The sequence below is a fragment of the Elephantulus edwardii genome, unplaced genomic scaffold (assembly GCF_000299155.1).
Source record: "Elephantulus edwardii isolate Elephantulus edwardi_28Jun2011 unplaced genomic scaffold, EleEdw1.0 scaffold00224, whole genome shotgun sequence".
In the NCBI taxonomy this organism is placed as follows: Eukaryota; Metazoa; Chordata; class Mammalia; order Macroscelidea; family Macroscelididae; genus Elephantulus; species Elephantulus edwardii.
Window position 1 is genome coordinate 4,915,721 of NW_006399974.1, and position 19,856 is coordinate 4,935,576.

Here is a 19,856-nt window from a genome sequence, read left to right on the forward strand (position 1 = left end):
AAGTTCTCCTTACCTCTTTGTCTATTCTATCATTTTTTTTCTTCCATATTTTGCAGTTTCATCCATAGCTGTTTAAGTTTCTCCTCATCCACGTATTTCTTTTGGACTGTTGTTTCTGAGGTATTTGCTTTCTTATTGACTTCCATTGTTTCTCCACACATCTGTATCTTTTCTTGTAGCTGTTAAAATAACTATACATCAACATACTTCTTCTGGTTTTCTCTATCTGGGATATTCATTTGGTCTGCTTTTTTATTAGAAGGGGTATTTTGGTGGGGTTTTTTTTATGATGGCTGATGTGGATTGCTGCTTTCTTGACATTATGAGGGTCTTTTCTTAGTAGATATTAATTAGGCTGTTGTAATTATAAAATTACCCAGGGTATGACAATGTTTTGTGAAGCACCTATATATTTGTGCTCTCTTCTGGACCCAAGGCCTACAAGGCTGAGGGTCTGACAGCAGTTTTTTCCTTAAAGTACCTTAAAGACAAAGGAGGAAACCTGTTGTTTCCTTCTAAAAGTAGCTTCTCACCTTCCTCAAGGTGTCCAAGTCCTCCCTGTTTCTTGAGCTTAAGGGGTCCTGTGTGGTCAAGCTAGACAGCAGTTTCCCCCCAAAAGTTCCTGGTTAATCAACTGGACCAGATCCATGGCTTCTGCTGACACTTGGCAGCTTTTGACAATGTGCAGTGGCCCACTACCAGCTTTTTATGTTGCTGCATAGTTTAATAGCCTGAGAAGGAAAATTGGTGGGTGAGGATTCTCTGTATGCTTGGATTTTTTAATCCAATATTCCACCAGCATACAAGGTTGTTAAATAATCTTCTGTATTCCTTTTACTTTAGCGGACTCCATCTGCTTAAAACAGTCCTATCATTCTTGTACTCACGCTTCTTTTATTGCTGTGGAGTAAGAATAACTTATAGTAGACCTTCTGAGTTTCTGAGGCTATAAATCACATAGGAGGATATTGTCCATTTTTTTCTGATGGAGTAGTTGGTGGACTTGAATCACCAGAGAAGTAAGACCTTTGGATTGTCAGTGTAATTACACATTAATTACCACCAGGGCTCTCTACCTATGCCCATGTGAAGTTATTTTTCAACTTAGAGATTAGTTCCTTTAGATTTCTTTGCTTTCACTTAACCACAATTCAACTCATTGCCAACTAGTCAGAACTAACTGACTCACAGCTGATCCTACACCAGGTTTTCCTAAGGTTGTAGATTGCATGGGAAGAAATTGCCAGTTTTTCTCCTATGAAATGGCTGGTGGATTTGAACCATCCAACAGCTTCAGCCTTTGAGTTACCAGTGCAACTCCTTAGGAAAGAGTTATGCCACCAAACCTCCTTTGGTGTCTATTGGCTCTCTGAATTCAGATTACAATTTATTACTCCCTTGACATCATAGTATTACATATTTAAATGACAAAATGAATGATTCAAACAGTGATTTGGGGTGTTAAAAGACATTGTTACGTACCGTCGAGTCTCCTGCAACTCATAGCAACCCTACATACAACAGCTCTGAAGCCGGTCCTTTCCTGAGCCAGTCTCATGAACCCCAGAGCCAACACACCTGTCTCAATTGTCCCAGTTACTGTATCAATTCATCTCATCCATAGTCTTCCTCTCCTGTTTTGTCCCTTCACACTTCCAAGCATGATATCCTTCTCCATGGACCACCTCCTGGCCATGTACCAAAAGTATGTGAGACACCTTCAAAATCCTGGCCTCCAAGGAGAAACTTGGTTTCACCTTCTCCAAGATAGATCTATTTGTTTGCAACACAAGTGTTCAGGTAGGGAGAGGGAAAAATTTTGACTCAGAAAAGACTTAAGAGCTAACTAGAAAGACAACTTTGTAGATGAGTATCTAAGAATCATAGAAGTAAAAGATATTTTATGCTATGAAAATAGGATGAGGAAGAGATAAAAGGGACATATCATGAAAGGTATTAAATAATAAAATGAGCTTAAATTTTATCCTACAGAAAGAGGAGCAATTGGTCACATTAAAACAGAAGTCTAATGTGACAAAAACTGCGTTTTAGGAAAGACATGTAAACTCTACACTCTACACTTTAAGGTTTGTAGTTTGAATCCACTAACTGCCAAGAAGAGAAATGATGAGCACTCTCTTCCCCATTTACTGCCTCTGAAAACTGGTTAGATGGTTGTTGTTGTTGTTGTTGTTGTTATGTGCCGTCGAGTCATTTGCGACTCATAGCGACCCTATGTACAACAGCCCTAAATCCTGCTCTATCCTGTGCCAATCGCACTGCCTCTGACACACCCATCCCTATTACCCCAGTCACTGAATCAATCCACCTCATAGAGGGTCTTCCCTTCCTGCGCTGTCCCTCCACCCTCCCAAGCATGGTGTCCCTCTCCAAGGACCTGTCTCTCCTTACAACATGTCCAAAGTATGTCAGACGAAGCCCCAGAATCCTTGCCTCCAAGGAGTAGCCTGGTTTAACCCTCTCTAGGATGGATCTGTTTGTTTTCTTGGCAGTCCATGGAACATTCTATACTCTTCTCCAGCACCACAGGTCAAAGGCGTCAATTCTCCTTCTATCCTCCCTAGTCATTGTCCAACTCTCTGATGCATAACAAGTGATTGCAAAGACCATGGCCTGTATCAGGCGCACCTTAGTCTCCAGAGAGACACCGTTGCTCTTGAGTACTTTAGAGAGGTCCCTAATCGCAGACTTTCCCATCACAATACGTTTTTTTATTTCCTGACTGCTGGTGCCAAGAGTGTTGACCGTGGAGCCGAGCGAACTGAAGCTGTGAACAATCTCAATCTCTTCCCCATCCATCCTGATGCTACCGATTGGTCCAGTGGTGAGAATCTTTGTCTTCTTGACATTGAGCCTCAGTCCATACTGAAGGCTGCAGTCCTTGACCCTCTGCAGCAAGTGCATGAGGTCCTCCTCAGTTTCAGCAAGCAGGGTTGTGTCATCTGCATAACGCAGATTGTTGATAGATCTTCCACCAATCCTAACGCCATGCTTCTCCTCATAGAGCCCAGCCTCCTGGATAATCTGCTCTGCATACAGGTTGAAAAGGTATGGAGACAGGATGCATCCCTGGTTAGATGGTTAGCTATGAGTTTATTCTCATTCAACAATACGTAATACCAACCTACATGCTTGTAAAAATTAAGAGGCCAGAAAAGAAAACAATTATATGTCAATTGACTAAAGTTACAATAAGGGAAAAGAAAGGAATATATATATATATATCTGTTCTTGTTATGTGCTGTTGAGTTGGCTACAACTCATATGTAGGGAGTGCTGGTGGTCTAATGTTCAAGCATTGTACTGCCAACCCAAAGGCTCATGGTTCAAGTCAGCTGCTCTGTGGGAGAAAGATGGGCACTCTTCTGCTGTGTGGTTATCTGTTCTGAAAACTCACTAGAGGGTCTGCTTTGAGTTGGTTATGATTCAATGGCAAATAAATAAATAGATAAATAAATATAAGATATATACATTCTGAGGAAGAATCAATGGAAACAAAATACAATGATACTGATAGACTTTGATAATAAAAGCATTTAAAAGTTGAGTCTTTATAGCAAGGAATTTATTCAACTGTTTTTGCTATTTAATTAGAATTTACTTTCCTATCACCTGGAATAGATCTACCCCATAGGGTTTCCATATCTGTAAATCTTTATGGAAGTAGACTTTCATATCTTCCTCCCACGGAGTGGTGAGAACTTTCGGTTAGTATCAGAGCACTGTAATCACAGCACTGACAGTGTTCCTTCTCAAGTCTTTGTTTTTTCTGGTTTTGTATATTTGGAGATTTTTTTGTGTTGTTGGGTTTTTGGTTTGCTGAGGGGGTTTATTTATTTATTTATCTATCTATCTATCTATTTATTTATTTTTGCATTCACAAGTAAGTATTAGTTCTTTTACAATCTAGGATGTTGGGAGTGCAACTTCAGGGTACTTTTCACTCTCTGCCTGTTCTAGAAAAAAGTGTTTCTTTTATTATCTTTAAGCTCAGTATTTCTTTGAAATTTTTTTAAAATTTTTATTATTTTTGTGTGAGTGTACCGTCAAATCAGATCTGACTGGTACAGGAGGAGATTGACCCTCCTTCCCCGGCAGAGCATCTGGTGGATTCGATTTCTTGGAGATCTTGATGCATCTTGGCCTTCACAGTGCAGATACCTGGGTCCAAACAAATTTACGTATTTTCAGCTGTTTCTTTCTTGTTAATACTGTATTCTCCCCTTTCCCCAATCTTACAGACTTATTTAACTACCCTTATCAGGTATAAAGTTTTTGCTAAAATAATTTAATGGTGTGTCTCCAAGGAGAACCAAAACCAAACTAACCCATGAGTCCATCTGTTGACTGTTCATTATTATTGCTCTCTGAAAAGGTTTAAGTAACTTTTTTAGTCATAATACTAATGAATTTCAATCTAGAAATGAATGATCTGAAAAACTCCTGATAAATACTTGTACTGTTATATGTAAATAAAAGCTATTTCAAAAGGAAATTTACCATATTTGCCTACTCTTCAGCACTTGGGCTCTTGAAATGATTAATATGCTCAGCTGCTAACCAAAAAGATTTGAGTTTCTATTGTACTCAGAGGTACCTCATTAGAAAGACTTATCCACATTTTTTTTTAAAATACACAGTTCTTCACTGACAAACATGATGTCTCCATGTGTCAGCAGCAACTTAACAGATACAGGTTGCCTACAATACACAGCTTACTATATTTTAAAAATAAAAATATGTTACATAAAGGATAATTGTTACATAATAGTTTATCATTAACTTTCTGAAGTTGTTGTTGTTGATTGCCTTCAATTCAAACATGTTTCATAGTGACTCTATGAACAAAAGGCCTGAAGCCCCTCTACAATTATTGACATTTATCAAAGTTCAGAGTTTCTGGAGGCATGTTATTTAGGAAGTGGAGTTACACGTATATAATAATCTGTATTGAGTGCACTTTTCAGAGTCTCTCCTAACAATCTGTTTTTGGTCTTCCTCCTTTTGCTCCTTCATAGGTTATATCTTTGATATCATCCCACTACTCATCAGGTCTTCTGTTATTAATATTGAATGCCTCAAAACTATTCTCGAGATGATTTTTAAATTCAAGTGGAATAGACCCCAGAGCATACTTTGATTCTTGAAGACTTTTTAAAAAATTTTTTCAACTTCAATTTGGACTTGCACATGGGTAACTGAAGGTATGTTGCATAATCAGCATCTGGCCTGGTTTGGACTGCTAATATTAAGCTTCTCCAGTGATTCTTTCCATATATGTAGTCAATCTGTTTCCTGTGAGTCCAACAGGTAAAGTCCATGTGTACAGTCACTGCTGTGTTCCTTGAAAAAAGATACTTGCTGTCAATGCACAAAATTTAATAATTAGATCACCAGTTTCATTTCTGTCCCGTCTATAATTTCTAGTTATCATTTTTTTCTGTTTTGTTTCAAACTTTTACATTCCAATCACCAGTTGTTATTAATGCATTTTGACTATATTAGACTGCAAAAGTTAGTAGAATTCTTCAATTTCCTCATCTTTGACTTCAGCCATTGGCATATATGTTTGAATAATAGTTGTATTAACAGGTCTTCCTTGTATGTGTATTAATTGTATCCCAGTCTTCCTTGTATGTGTATTAATTGTATCCTATCATTCACATCAGGCTAATGGGCAACATCATAATAATAGATAGAAAGAAGATTGAAATTGCCAACAATTTCATCTTCCTTGAATCCTCAATCAACATCCTTAGTATGAGCAGTAAGAGATCAGGAGACATGTAGTATTGGGAAAGACTGCTGTCAGAAACCTCCTCAAAGTCCTGAAGAGCAATGATGTCAGTCTAAAGACTAAAGTATGCCTGATTCAAGCCATAGTCTTTCCAGTAACTTGCTATGTATGTGAGGGTTGGACAGTGAAAAAGGATGACAGGAGAAAATTCAATGCTTTTGAGTCATGGTGTTGGAGAAGACTGTTGAATATCTCATGGATTGCCAAAAGAACAAAGAGATATATGTGTCTTAGGGAAAGTGCTACGAGAGTGCTTCTTGGAGGCAAGGTGGTAAAGCTTCATCTTATATACTTTGGGCATGCTGCTGGGGTTATTCCTTGGAGAGGGACATCATACTTGGAAAGGTGGAGGGTCAGTGAAAAAGGGGAAGACTCTCAATGAGATGGATTGACACAGACTGTAGCACTGGGCTCAAATGTGTCAAAGATGATGAGGATGGCACAGGATAGGACACGGGTCTGTTGTTTAATAGGATTACTGTGATTTGTTCTCAGCTTGATGGCACTTAACAATAACAATCTGTATTATGCTGTAGTGTTTGATCTTCTGCAGCAAGTGTTTCAAACACAGGTTGTTGATGATTCTTCCTTTAATCCTGATGCCACATTCTTCTTCATGTAGTCCAACTTTTCAAAATTATATTGATGACTCAATGGTGGTGAAACTTTGTTTTACATATTTTGTGCATTTTTCAATGGGTCAGTCCTTGCAAAAAAATACAATGTTTGGAAAGATAGTCAGAATGGGTGAAAGACCCTTAACAAGTGGTTGGTAAAAGTGACTGTAACAATGGGCTGAAGCATTTCAGAGATCAGGAGGATGGTTAGGTGCAGATATGTTATTTGTGGGATCACTGTGAGTCCTAGCTGACTCAATGGCACCTAACAACAGCAATGATTTTTAAATATATAATATTTGTACAATCTTTTAACATGTTAACACAAATGCTAAAGATAGCTAGCCTTATTTTCTATCATACTTTATATTTTGCATGTTTTATGTTGCAGTTTCTCATGTTTCTTTCCTATTCCACAGTATGATCAGCTCTTTTATGTTATTGTACTTTTGCCCTAGACATTATCTCTTCCTAGAACACCCTTTTTCTTTGCAGAATCACTCCCCAACTTAAAAATTCAGTTCAAATGTTACTTCTCAAAAGGGAATTTACCAGTTTATTTTTCTCTTTTCTGCGATTTCATGGACCATTATATGTGTGATATTATCTACTATAATCAGCTCTCAAAATCAGAGTTATGACTGTGTACTGTGAACCCAATTAATTTACCATGACGTACAAGATCTTCCCTACCTATGTTCTTAATTTTTTTATTGATATTTTAATGAAAGTTTATAGAGAACTTGGATTTCCGTTTATTCATTGTTGCACATTTTCCTCTTTTGCTGCCACCCCAGTTCACCTTTCTCTTTGGAAAAAAAAATTCTTTCATTGTTATACAGCTCCTCCCCAACTCAGTGCCCTTTACTATGCAGCTCTTATTCTGGACTCCTGTCATGCAAATAATACCTAATTATATATTTGTTTTATCTTTTATACAATTCTATCCCTCATCTGTTTCAATTCTGTGTACATTATTTATCCCTTTTCTTAGTACCCCCCCAATCCCCATGCCAGTCCTGTTTTATAACAGTGACACTATGCAGTAATGGTCCTTTCATGACTGAGATATTTTACTAAGCATAATGTCCTCCCCGGTCACCAATTTTGTATAATATTTCATGAGCTCCTTGTTTTTCAGTCCTGCATAATATTCCATTGTGTGAATATACCACAGCTTCTCTAGCCATTCTTTTGTTGATCAACATTTGGGTTGTTTCCAACTCTTTTCTATTGTGAACAAAGCAGCAATAAACATGGGTGTGCATATATCTGCTTAAGTGGCAGTTCTGGTTTCTTTAGGGTATATTCCCAGCAGTGGAATTACTGGGTCAGATGGTATTTCTATTTCCAACTTTTTGAGGAAACGCCATACTGTCTTTCAGAGTGGTTGCACCATTTTACACTCCCACCAACAATGAATAAGGGTTCCAGTTTCTCCACAACCTCACCAGCATTTGTTGTTTGCTGCTCTGTTGAATTTTGCTATTGTTACCTGGGTGAGATGATATCTCATAGTTGTTTTTGTTCTTAATTCTTCAACCTCATCTTCCACTAGTCAGAGTAATCCTTCTGTTTCTCACATGCCTGTGATTTTCTTCCCTAACTTCTTGTTAAGGCTGTTCCTTTTGTCTCAAGCACTATGTTTTACTCTTTAGGTAAGTTTCTTAACTGCTTGAGTCAGCTTTGGCCTTTGGTGATCCCATGTCCACTGTAAGTGGGATATTGCTAGCTCTTTGATCAATTGTGGATCAGGTTCTACTACATCTTTGAGTTTTGGCTCAAGTTTTATTGCCTCAGTGGACTTTAATGGTCTCTAGTTTACTTCTTCCTGATATCAATGCCCAAAGCATTCTCCAGTTGTCCTTAAAATAGTTTAGGCAACAATATTTTTTTTCCATTAAATTTCATGAGTATGCTTCTCTTGCTAACAATCATTTCCACATTGGTTAGTCTTATACCTCAAAAGCATTTGCTAAATATTTGTTGATAAAATGGAAGGATGAACTCAAAACATCATTTTGGAAGAAACTGTCACTTTTCTTTGTTTCCCAATGCCTGTATAATGCCAGACAACATTGCAAAATGTTAACAATAATTTAGTAAATGTAATTTTTCAAACATGGTTTACTTATGATTTATTTGCAATTAAACAAAGTTGTCCCAAGTAAAGTTTTCCCAATTTTAGTTTTTAAGTACTTTAATAATTTTTTATTACCTTAAGAATCCAAATAAGATGAAGTACCAGCAGCCTGAAAATCAGAGGATATATTGCACTGAAAAAATCTGTAGTTAGAGAATACTGGGGAAATTACTGAGGAACACTGATGTTAGTTTGAGAACTAAGATACACTTGATTCAGATCATGTTCTTTTCTTACCACTGGACTGATAGGGAATATCATGATAGATGGAGAAGAGATTGAAATTGTTAATTATTTTATCTTGCTTGGATCCACAATCAACACACTTGGCCCCAGCAGTTAAGAGATCAGGAGACAGATAGCATTGGGAATGTCTTTTCTCAGGGATCTTTCCAAAGTCCTGAGGTGCAGATTCAGTTCAAAGACGAAGGTATGCCTGATTCAAGCCACAGTCTTTCCAATCACCTGCTATATATATCTGAGAGCTGGATAATAAATAAGCATAACAGGAGTAGAATTGAAGCATTTGAGCTATGGTGTGGGAGAAGAGTACTGAATATTGCATAGATTACCAAAAGAATAAACAGAAATGTCTGAAGAAGATGCAACCAAAGAGCTTTTTGGAGGCAAAGATGGCAAAGCTTTATCTCTCGTATTTTGGACATGGTATTAGGAAGGATTATTCCTTGCATAGGGACACTATACTTGGAAAGGTGGATAGTCAGTGTAGAAAAGGAAGACCCTCAATGAAATGCATTGATCCTGTATTTGTGAAAATGGGCTTGAATGTGTCAAAGGATCATAAGAGTGGCATAGTATGGATTTCAGATCTGTTGTTCAAAGTGTCACTATGAGTTATATTCTATGTGGCAACACTTAACAGTCACAGCTAATAGTAATAAGACCAATAGCTTTCTTACACTTGTATATTTAAAAAAATATTTTGTTGTTGTTGTTGTTATGTGCCATTGAGTCACTTGCAACTCATAGTGACCCTGTGTACAACAGCCCTAAACTCTGCTCTGTCCTGTACCAATCGCACTGTCTCCGGTACACCCATCCCGATTACCCCAGTCACTGAATCAATCCACCTCATAGAGGGCTTTCCCCTCCTGTGCTGTCCCTCCACCCTCCCAAGCATGATGTCCCTCTCCAAGGACCGGTCTCTCCTTACAACATGTCCAAAGTATGTTAGACGGAGCCTCAGAATCCTTGGCTCCAGGGAGCTGTCCAGTTTAACCCTTTCCAGGATGAATCTGTTTGTTTTCCTACCAGTCCATGTTACTCTCAATACTCTTCTCCAGCACCTCAAAGGCATCAATTCTCCTTCTATCCTCCTTAGTCATTGTCCAACTCTCTGATGTGTAACAAGTGATAGCAAAGACCATGGCCTGTATCACATGCACCTTAGTGTCCAGAGAGACACCATTGTTCTTCAGTACTTTGAAGAGGTCTCTAACAGCAGAATTTCCCATGACAATACGTCTTTTAATTTCCTGGCTACTGGTGCAAAGAGTATTGACTGTGCAGCCAAGCAAACTAAAGCTGTGAACAATCTCAATCTCTTCACCATCCATCCTGATGCTGCCAAATTGGTGCAGTGGTGAGAATCTTTGTCTTCTTGACATTGAGCCTCAATCCATATTGGAGGCTGCAGTCCTTGACCATTTGCAGCAAGCATTTCAGGTCCTCCTCAATTTCAGCGAGCAGGGTTGTGTCATCTGCATAACACAGATTGTTGATGAGTCTTCCACCAATCCTGACACCACATTTCTCCTCATAGAGCCCAGCCTCCCACATAATCTGTTCTGCATACAGGTTGAAAAGGTATGGAGACAGGACACATCCCTGGCATATGCCCTTCCCAATTTAGAACCATACAGTGTTTCCTTGCTCTGTTCTGACGACTGCCTCTTGGTCCAAGTGTAGGTTTCATCTTAGCACATCAAGTGTTCTGGGATTCCCATTCTTCTCAGAGTTAGCCACAGTTTGTTATGATCCACACAGTCAAACGCCTTTGCATAATCAATGAAACACAGATATACATTCTTCTGGTATTCCCTGCTTTCAGCCAAGATCCATCTAACATTAGCTACAATATCCCTAGTATGACGACCCCTTCTAAACCCAGCCTGGACTTTTGGCAGTTCTCTGCTGATGTGCTGTTCCAGTAATTTTTGGGTAATCTTCAGTAAAATCTTGCTTGCATGTGAAATCAACAATATTGTTCTATAGTTTCCACACTCTGTTACTGAAGGAAAATTTATAAACCTCATTGGTGTTTTCCCCTCATACATTTATAGGTAATAATTGTCATTAATTGATGCAATAACTTCAAGTAATGCAATAACAATTTCTAAGCAAACTCGATTTTATATTACAATTCTATTCACCCACCTTCTTTTACAATTATATTTAACTACTCAGAAAAAATTAATTTTTAATGAATATGCTAGAAAACTTTTGGATTAAATAATACACAAGTATCATGTGAAAGAATCTTTACTTGACACTTTGTATGATAAATAAAACCATGAGTAAATAATATAACTAAACTTTTATTATTGACTAATTGTTGTTAAATATCGTCGAGTCATAGATGACTCATAGCTACTCTATGAATGAAAAATCTGAACACCTGTATAACTTGCCTCATTTTTCTAAGTTCATAGAGCTTCCAGAGGCAAGCTATTTCAGAAGTGGATGCCACTGCTGCTTCCAATATAGTTTAAAAAAATATTCCTGGATGTTTATATTTTTCACTCATTCTTCTGAAATACTGTCAAACTAAGAAAAATAAGTTAACAATAATTTAGAAACTAGAGCATATTGTTTTAACTCCTTTTTGTTATTCTCCTAAAAATATTTTTTAGTTACCCAATGCTTATAATCATAGCCAAAGCTTATTTTTCAAAAACAACTGAATCTGAAACTATGCCATGTTCATTTTCTAAACACCAGGCTATAAAAGAAATACTTGACTGAGCTGTAAATAGAAAATTGCTTCCCCAATTCCTTATTCATTCTTGGTTTTTAAATGATCCTCTTTCATATATGTCAATACCTCATAATACTTTTCTTTATCTTTCCCAATATAAAAATTTATGGTGCTGTACATGTTATAGTTGTCTGAACCTTTTCAGAGCTTGCATCAAGATCTGTGATTTGATTGATAGAAATACATAAAGTAAGAGGAATTTTGGAATATTTGAAGCCATAAACACCCTTCCAGACACAGTTCTGCTGAAACTCTCCAAAGCTTTCTGAGTGTCTTCATTAATTTCCTATATTGTTGGTGTCTTCACTTTTTTCAGCTCTGAAACTTTCTGGCGTATTAAATCCATCCTATAAAGTCCTTGGCAAGTTACTTAAAGAAGAATCTTCTACTAAGAAGTTTAACAAAACAAAGATCAAAAACAAAGTCTTTGTTGTTAATTTTCCTTATTACCTTACTTCACATTTCCCTCCTCCCCTCTCTTCACCTTAATCATGTACTTTTAACTTGTTAGTTTAATTTGTGTCATCCAGGGTGCAATAGTTCCATGATACATCTTCAAGGATATGAACATGTATGGCTAAGCACAATTGATAACAGTGCATCTAAATTCCAAAATCAATCTCCACAATAGTCTACGTGTTTCCTATTGCCAAAGGGGCCCTTTGAAGTAGTGAGAGATCTTCACCCTGAAATCAACATGTCCCTTTTCAGCAGGAAGTAGCTAAGAGAATACGCTATCCCCTTTTCCTTATGAAACAGGGTGAAGTCTCTCTCAGGGAGGAGTGATAGGGAATGGCAAAGGACATACTGACAAAGGAGGTTAATCAGAACTGGCTTTGACAAGCACTGTGGCAATGGGACAATTAAAACAGTCTTTCAAGGAGGGGTGGAAAGACTGGGGGGTGGGTAGATAAAATAGTGCAACAATGAATGAATGGAAAAAAAAAACAACCCACAGCAGAATGATTATTTGGTTGGATACCTTTTGCTACAATGCAATTTCAAGGATCAATTCTGCCACTGCTCTGTACTTAGACTCATAACATGCTGTCTTATTTTCTTTATCATAGATAAAAAAATCAGGGACATTGTGATTGATGTGGGTAAGGTGTGGTGGTGTCAACTGATAATTCTAGCTAATATTTAGCTTACTAGGTTCCACAATCAACACTCTTGGCATGAACAGTAAGGAAATCAAAAGACAAATTACATTAGAAAAATCTTCTGCCAGGAACCTCTCCAGTGTGCTTAAGAGAAATCATGTCAATGTAGACACAAAGGGACACCTGATCCACGTCATGATCTTTGCAATCACTTGCTATGCATCAGAGAGTTGGGCAAAGACTAAAGATGATAGAAAAAAAAATCAATGTCTTTGAGTTGTGCTGGACAAGAGTATTAACATGAATGGCCAAGAGAACAAATAGGTTTGTCTTGGAGAGGTTCAAACCAAGTTGCTCCTTGGAGGCAAGGAGTTTGAAACTCTCATATACTTTGGGCATGTTATCATGAGGAACTAATCCTTGGAGAAGGACATCATGCTTGGAAGAGTGAAGGGACAGCACAGGAGAGGAAGATCCTGAATAAAATGGACTGACACAGTTACTGGGTAATTGGGGCAGGTCTGTTGGAGACATTGAGTTTGGCTCAATAGGACACAGATAGGACAGGGATCAGAGCTGTATACGTAGGGTCCATTTGACACAAAACAACAACAACAACAACAATTGCTTACAGATTATCTATCAAAGCTTAGAATAATTTGAGATAAACTCCAGTGTGACTAGGGAACTCTACTGATTTTGTGGTAACACTGCAAATCCAAAGGCACATAATTTGGATTTATAGCTGCTTTGTGGAACAAAGATGAGTAATCTTCTTCCATGAGATTTACAGCCTCTGAAAACCCACTGTACGCACAGCCATGGGTAGTTCTGATTCTATGACAATGAACAACATAGATAATATGCCAATGCTTAGATTAATGTGGACACAAACTCAATGTAACTTAATTCTAGAAATTTGGGAACATGTAATTCAAGCTTTAATCATATTATCTCACAAATATTGAACCCATCACTGAATTTATGATGTCATGAGTTACTCCTCCTCTATCACTCAGACTGGTACATTTAGCACTCTAATGATAAGATTTTTTAAAAATTTTTATTTTATTTTATTATTTTTGTGTGAGTGTACCGTCAAATCAGATCTGACAGGTACAGGAGGAGATTGTCCCTCCTTCCCCGGCAGAGCATCTGGTAGATTCAAACCGTGCGCCTCTGAGATTGTGGTTGCAGCTCCTTACCACTAGGCCACCAGAGCTCCTAATTATAAGATATCTTAAGCTTCATGTAACAATGTTTTCTCCTCTATTAAGCCCAGCTGTTTAAGCTTTACCTGTTATTTTCTTTTTAAACAAAAATATCTGGAGTAGATTCCATTATTCTAGGGGAAACCAAACCAAACCAAACCAAACCAACAAGAACCAGTTCTTTATGACAGAATGAAGGAATGATTTGTTATTGAAGAGGGAAAAAAGTAATATATAAAATGTCTAAGGAGCACTAGTGGCATAGTGAGTCATGTGCCAGGCTGTTAACTGAATCCACCAACTGTTCCTTAGGAGGAAGGTGGGCAGTCTCCTCTCATAACAATTTATAGTGTCAAGAACCTAATGGAGAGTTGCTATGAGGTGGAATAAACTAAAAGGCAGTGGGCTTTTGCTATACATTTTAAAACTGAAGTGAATGAGCTTTAAACACATATACCTTCAACTGGGCTCTGAACTTTGAGACCGATCCTTTAAAGAATAGTTCTGTTACCTTCTGCCATATCTTGTTGAAAGAAATATATTTAAACACATACATATAAACTTGTTCAAAACAAGTGCTCCAATAATTGCAATACTAAACATTTACTGAGTAGATATTACCCAGATAGAATAAACAGTTTCCCACATATCTGGCTGTTCCTCAATCATCTGCATCAATTTTTATATCTTTCCTAATGCTCCCCACTCCTGCAAGCTTAATAAAAATAATGAGTTATAGAAATATGAGGGTTTTTTTCCTAAGAAAAAGACTTTTCTCTACCATTATCAGTTTCAAAATGCCTATGTTCCGATTTTGTTTGTTTGTTTGTTTGTTTCAGTGAAGATAGTAACATTAGCTCCAAGAATAGACAGGAACCCTTGTTGAATTTCTCCATTAAAAACCATGGTGCTGGCAAGGCTGTGTGTGTCTTTATTCATTTTAGCATTCATTGTGATTAGGGCCATAGAAAACTTTGCTACTTAAGACGTTACTGTCACAGCTAATGTTTCCAAACTTACATTAGTTTGAAGACTGTATGTCTAAATGCCCACCTGAAAAAAAAAATCAGTTGAAATACAGTATTAAAAGTCAAGACATTTTCTGTCTTCTACTGTACACTCTTAACATATTTTATAAATGTGGAGAATAACCAGGTGCTTGAGGGTTTTAAAAGTAATTCATGAATGAGAGCTGAGCTGTTTCCGACTGGCACTCCTATAGTGCTATTGATGCTATCTATCTGGTGATGTCTCAATTGAAAAACTGGTTTTAAAGTTTGGCTCTTTCTTGCTTTAGTCTACAGGTTATATAATTTTAATAAGAGTTGAACCATGCAACATGGCTTTTTCGGTGGCTGATATTTAGAAAGCAGATAGTCAAGTTTTTCCTCCAAGGTGTGTTTGGTGGATATGAATGTAAAATCTTTCTTACAGCAACTGAACACATTAATATTTGTGCCACAAAGATATTCCAATGGTAATACTTTTATTATTAGATGCCATCAAGTTGACACCAACTCATAGCAATCCCATGTACAACAGATATGAAATTTGCCCTATTCTACACTATCCTCACTATCTCTCACATGCTTTAGCTTGTTATTGTCACTGTGTCAGTCAATCAATCATTCAATCTTTTGAAGGTCTTCTACTCTTTCCTTTAATGCTCTATCTTTCTCAGCTTGATGTCTTTTTTTCATGGATTGGCCCCTCATAATGACATGCCCTAAGTCACAATAAACTTGTTTGGTCTGTTCTTTTGGCAGTCTAAAGGATATTCAATACTCTCCCACAATGTTAGAGTTTAAAGGCATTGATTCTTCTTTAGTCTTTTAATTCATTTTACACACTTTCAAACACAAAAGAAACACTTGAACATACTATGATTTGGATTAGGTGCATCTTAATCTTTAAACTGAGATCCTTGCTCTTTAGCACTTTGGAGGGAGGGGTCTTTGACAATGGATTTGCTCAGTGCAGTACATCTTGACACCTGCTACTGTTGCTGTTGGTTGTGAATTCAACTAAAAGGAAATATTTGACAATTTTAATTCCTCCATCTATCATGATGTTGCCTTTTGGTTTTGAAGAATTTTGTTTTCTTGATGTTGAGATTTAATCTATATTGAAGGACCTTCTTCAATAAGTTCAAGTCTTCTTGGTAACAATCAAGAAAATTTATTGAGTTCTTAAAATCTTCAAGAGACTGTGCTAAGTACTTTGCTAACTTTATCTGGACAGTGTTTCCTACTTGTTCTGCTGTCCCACAATTATTTACCTCAGTTCTTCTGGTACCTGTCCTACTGTACCACAACCCATAGGGCCTCATCACAAATGCAACATCTGGGTGGACTTGAACTTCTCACTTTTCGGATAGTAGCCAAGTGTAGTAACGGCATCATTTAGTAACTCCTGTATAATGCCATTCTTTTTGTTGTTGTTGTTGTTGTTTTGTTAGCTGCTGTTGAATCAAGTTTGACTCTTAGCAATTCTTTGTACCACAAAGTTCTACTTTGCCATTTTTACAATCTCTGCTTTTCTTCCTTTTGCTATTGTAGTCACAATGTCAGTCTATCTCCATGAGAGTAGTTGAAGGGACAAATAGGGAAGGAAGGAGACTGTAACTATGTGCACACTATCTTATAAGACTCTCCCTAAATTTTACCTTTGAATTTTTTTTTTTTGCCAATATGTATCTTTTCCTTTTCTTTATTCTGATATATAAGTTATTTCTACTTTCCCCCTTCCACAAATTATTATAATAACACAGAGATGAAAAATATTTTTTAACTTCATTTTAAAGATAACAATTTATGGCACTGACATTAATGATAAAAAGGTAATATTTATGATATTGTACAACTCATTGACAATTTTAAAGAAAGATATCTAAAAGCTTAATTCTCATGTTTGCTATTCATGGAATAGTGAGATGGGTCCTTTGAGTATCATTGACTACTATGAATCCAGCTATGAATTCCTTTGGCATTTCAGAGAGAAATATTGGACACTTGTTTGTCCCACATGATCAAAAATGGAAAAAGAATAGTCTCCTTTCCCATCCTCTAATCTGATGGTCTAGGGAGCTCTGGTGGCCTAGTGGCAAGAAGCTGGACTGCAATCCCAAAGGCACGTGGCTCAAGGCCAGCAGCTGCTCCATTTGAGAAGGACGGACAATCTCCTCCTCAGTGATTAACTGACTATGAAAACCCACTGGAGGGTCAGCTATGAGTTGGTTTCAACTTGGAAGTACACAACAATAATCAATGATTATAGGCCATTGGTGTTAATCCCTTACTTTCCAGCTGATTGAACATATTTTTTAAAACTTATGTCTGGAGAAGAGAATAATTATTTTTTTCTTGAAAATGTGTCATCATTTTCATGTTGTCTCAAAGCAAAGTACTGATGACTAGAGAGTATTTAAGTAGAGACAGAGTGGCAATAGCCTCAAAAAAGAAAAAAAATAATTTTCTGACATCGGAAAAAGCTTAAAGGCACATTACTTCAGACTTATGAACTCTTTGAAAGTTAATTGGGATATGACAATTTTACTCATAAAGATAGAAATAAGGGATTTGAAGAGAAGACAGGATGTAAGGGAGGAGAGTGAAAACCTTGAAAGATAGCCTACTAGTGTTTTCTTTTTGCCTTGACAAATACCCACCCAACCTTTAGCCCTGAAGAGCACTACGGCATTTCATATGAGGAATTAGCTGATGAGTGTGTTTATGTGCATGCCTATCTTCTACAGTCTGTTTTGCCATTTTTATTTTGTCTCAATATATTGATAATTAGACAGGATTCAAATAGCGACAGAGATGGTTTTGAAATTCAAGTGGGACAGACTCAAGGTCAAATTTTGGTTTCTGTGGACTTGATTTAACATTCTTTAGTTTTAGCTCATGAAAACCCAAAGATGTAGCTTCTTACCTGGAGGGCCTGCTGGCATACTTAAGTAATTTCCTGATACAAAAAGAGCCTGGAAGCCATCAGAGAAGCAATGGCTCTGGGCTTAATCTGAAATGCATGACTTCCTCCTAAAATGTACATACATTATTAACAAAGTTATTTTCTAAAAAAATAAGAATTTATACTTTTTTTCTTTTTGGTGGCTAAGAAGCTAATGTTATAAACAAAATCAGCTTTTTTGTTGTTCTTGTTATATGCTGTCAAGTCACCTGCAAGTCATAAGGACTGTATTTACAATAGCTCTGAACCCTGCCCTATCCTCAATCTCTTCATCTCTGACTTAATCTCATTTCTCCAGTCACTGAGTCACTCCATCTCTTCCTGGGTCTTTCTCTCCTGTGCTGTCCCTCTACCCTTTTAAGCATGATGTCCTTCTCCAAGGACTGGTCAGTTTTAGAATTATGAATTTAGGCTGAAATAAAATAGGTGTAAAAAATAATTTTCAAACACAATTGAAAAATGTCACTAAATAGAAAACATAAGCTATCTTTTTTGTTTTGTTTTGTTTAATGAAACACATTGTTTCTTTTCCGTCAATATTATTTCCACTTTTTAAAAGACAGTTTAAGACCATTCCGTGTTGGTGTTCACCCACTCAGTGGCCTGAGCAGTGGGGGCTGCAGACCAATCTTCAGCTGCAGGCTCAGCTCTCCAGTCTTCATTAGGGAACTGCTGAATCAGCACAGAGGGCACCTGGACGCCTTCGGACCAGTCTGTAACTTCAGGCTGCGTAGCAGTGAATTCAGGAGCAGGGGCCTTCCATTCTCCCTGAAACTCCTCATTGGTCACAGCCTTTTCAGCAGCAGCCTGTTCTTCCTTTTCAGTCTCTTCCGGATCTCTGTAGAAGGACAGATCTGGCATGACCTCCCACGGGTGCTCCCGGGAGATTGTACCACGCATGCGCAGGACTTCCCTGGCCAGCATCCACCACATCAGACCCACGGAGTGAGCTCCCTTGTTGCATGGGACAGCAATGTCTACGTAGTTCAGAGGAGAATCTGTGTTACACAGGGCAATGATGGGCAAGTTAACCGTAAAATACTTCTGTCAGAGGCTGGTGTTCAGCCCTGGGATCAGTAACCACCAGAAGATGAGGCTTCTGGAAGGCTGCCTGGATCTGGTTAGTGAAGGTTCCAGGAGTGAAGCACCCAGCAATAGGAGTAGCCCCAGTAGCAGCCACAAACTTCAGAACAGCTCTCTGGCCTGTATTTCTGGAGGAAATGACACTGACATCAGCTGGATTTTCAATGGCAACAATGGCACGAGCAGCCAAGAGCAACTTCTCCGAGGTCCACTTCAGGTTTATGATGTAGATGCCATCACTTTTCCTTTTGTAGATGTACTGTTCCATTTGGAAGTCAAGGTTGGTGCCTCCCAAATGCGTTCCTACTGCAAGGAATTTGAGGACATCCTCCTCCTTCATCTGCAGGACATCAAGGGCTCCGGACATTGTGGAAGTTTCCCCTTTAAGTTACAATGGGAACCAGATCAACGCCTTATGGACCCTTGTTTGGGTAGCGCGGAAGCGGAAGCATAAGCTATCTTAATACTTCGCTTATCTAGAAGTATATCTGTGGTTCAACTCCACAGAATTAAAGTACACTGGCTTTACATTACCCTTCAGGGGAATTATTAACTTTTATATAAAACAGAATACTAGTAAGTTGACTTTCCGTTTTCCCAGCCATATGAGATTAGAATGAGAACGTGAGAATAATTAAAGTATCCTGACAAAAGTTACCAGTGAGGATACAGAGCTATCAGCAATGGAGACAAATTCAAAGTATTTTTTGGGGGGGGTTACTTGGACAGAAATAACTTTTAAAATAACTGTAAAAGCATTTTCAAAAACAATGAACATTTATAAAACGTTGTTGTTGTTGTTATGTGCCGTCGAGTCGCCTGCGACTCATAGCAACCCTATGTACAACAGCCCTAAACTTCGCTCTGTCCTGTGCCAATCGCACTGTCTCCAACACTCCCATCCCAATTAT

The 19,856-nt window shown here is 37.8% G+C and overlaps 1 pseudogene; it reads right to left on the reverse strand.

Moving 5' to 3' along the window:
- Positions 1 to 18,426: 18,426 nt before the first annotated feature.
- On the reverse strand, positions 18,427 to 19,195 carry LOC102845237 (annotated as a pseudogene).
- Positions 19,196 to 19,856: the final 661 nt, after the last annotated feature.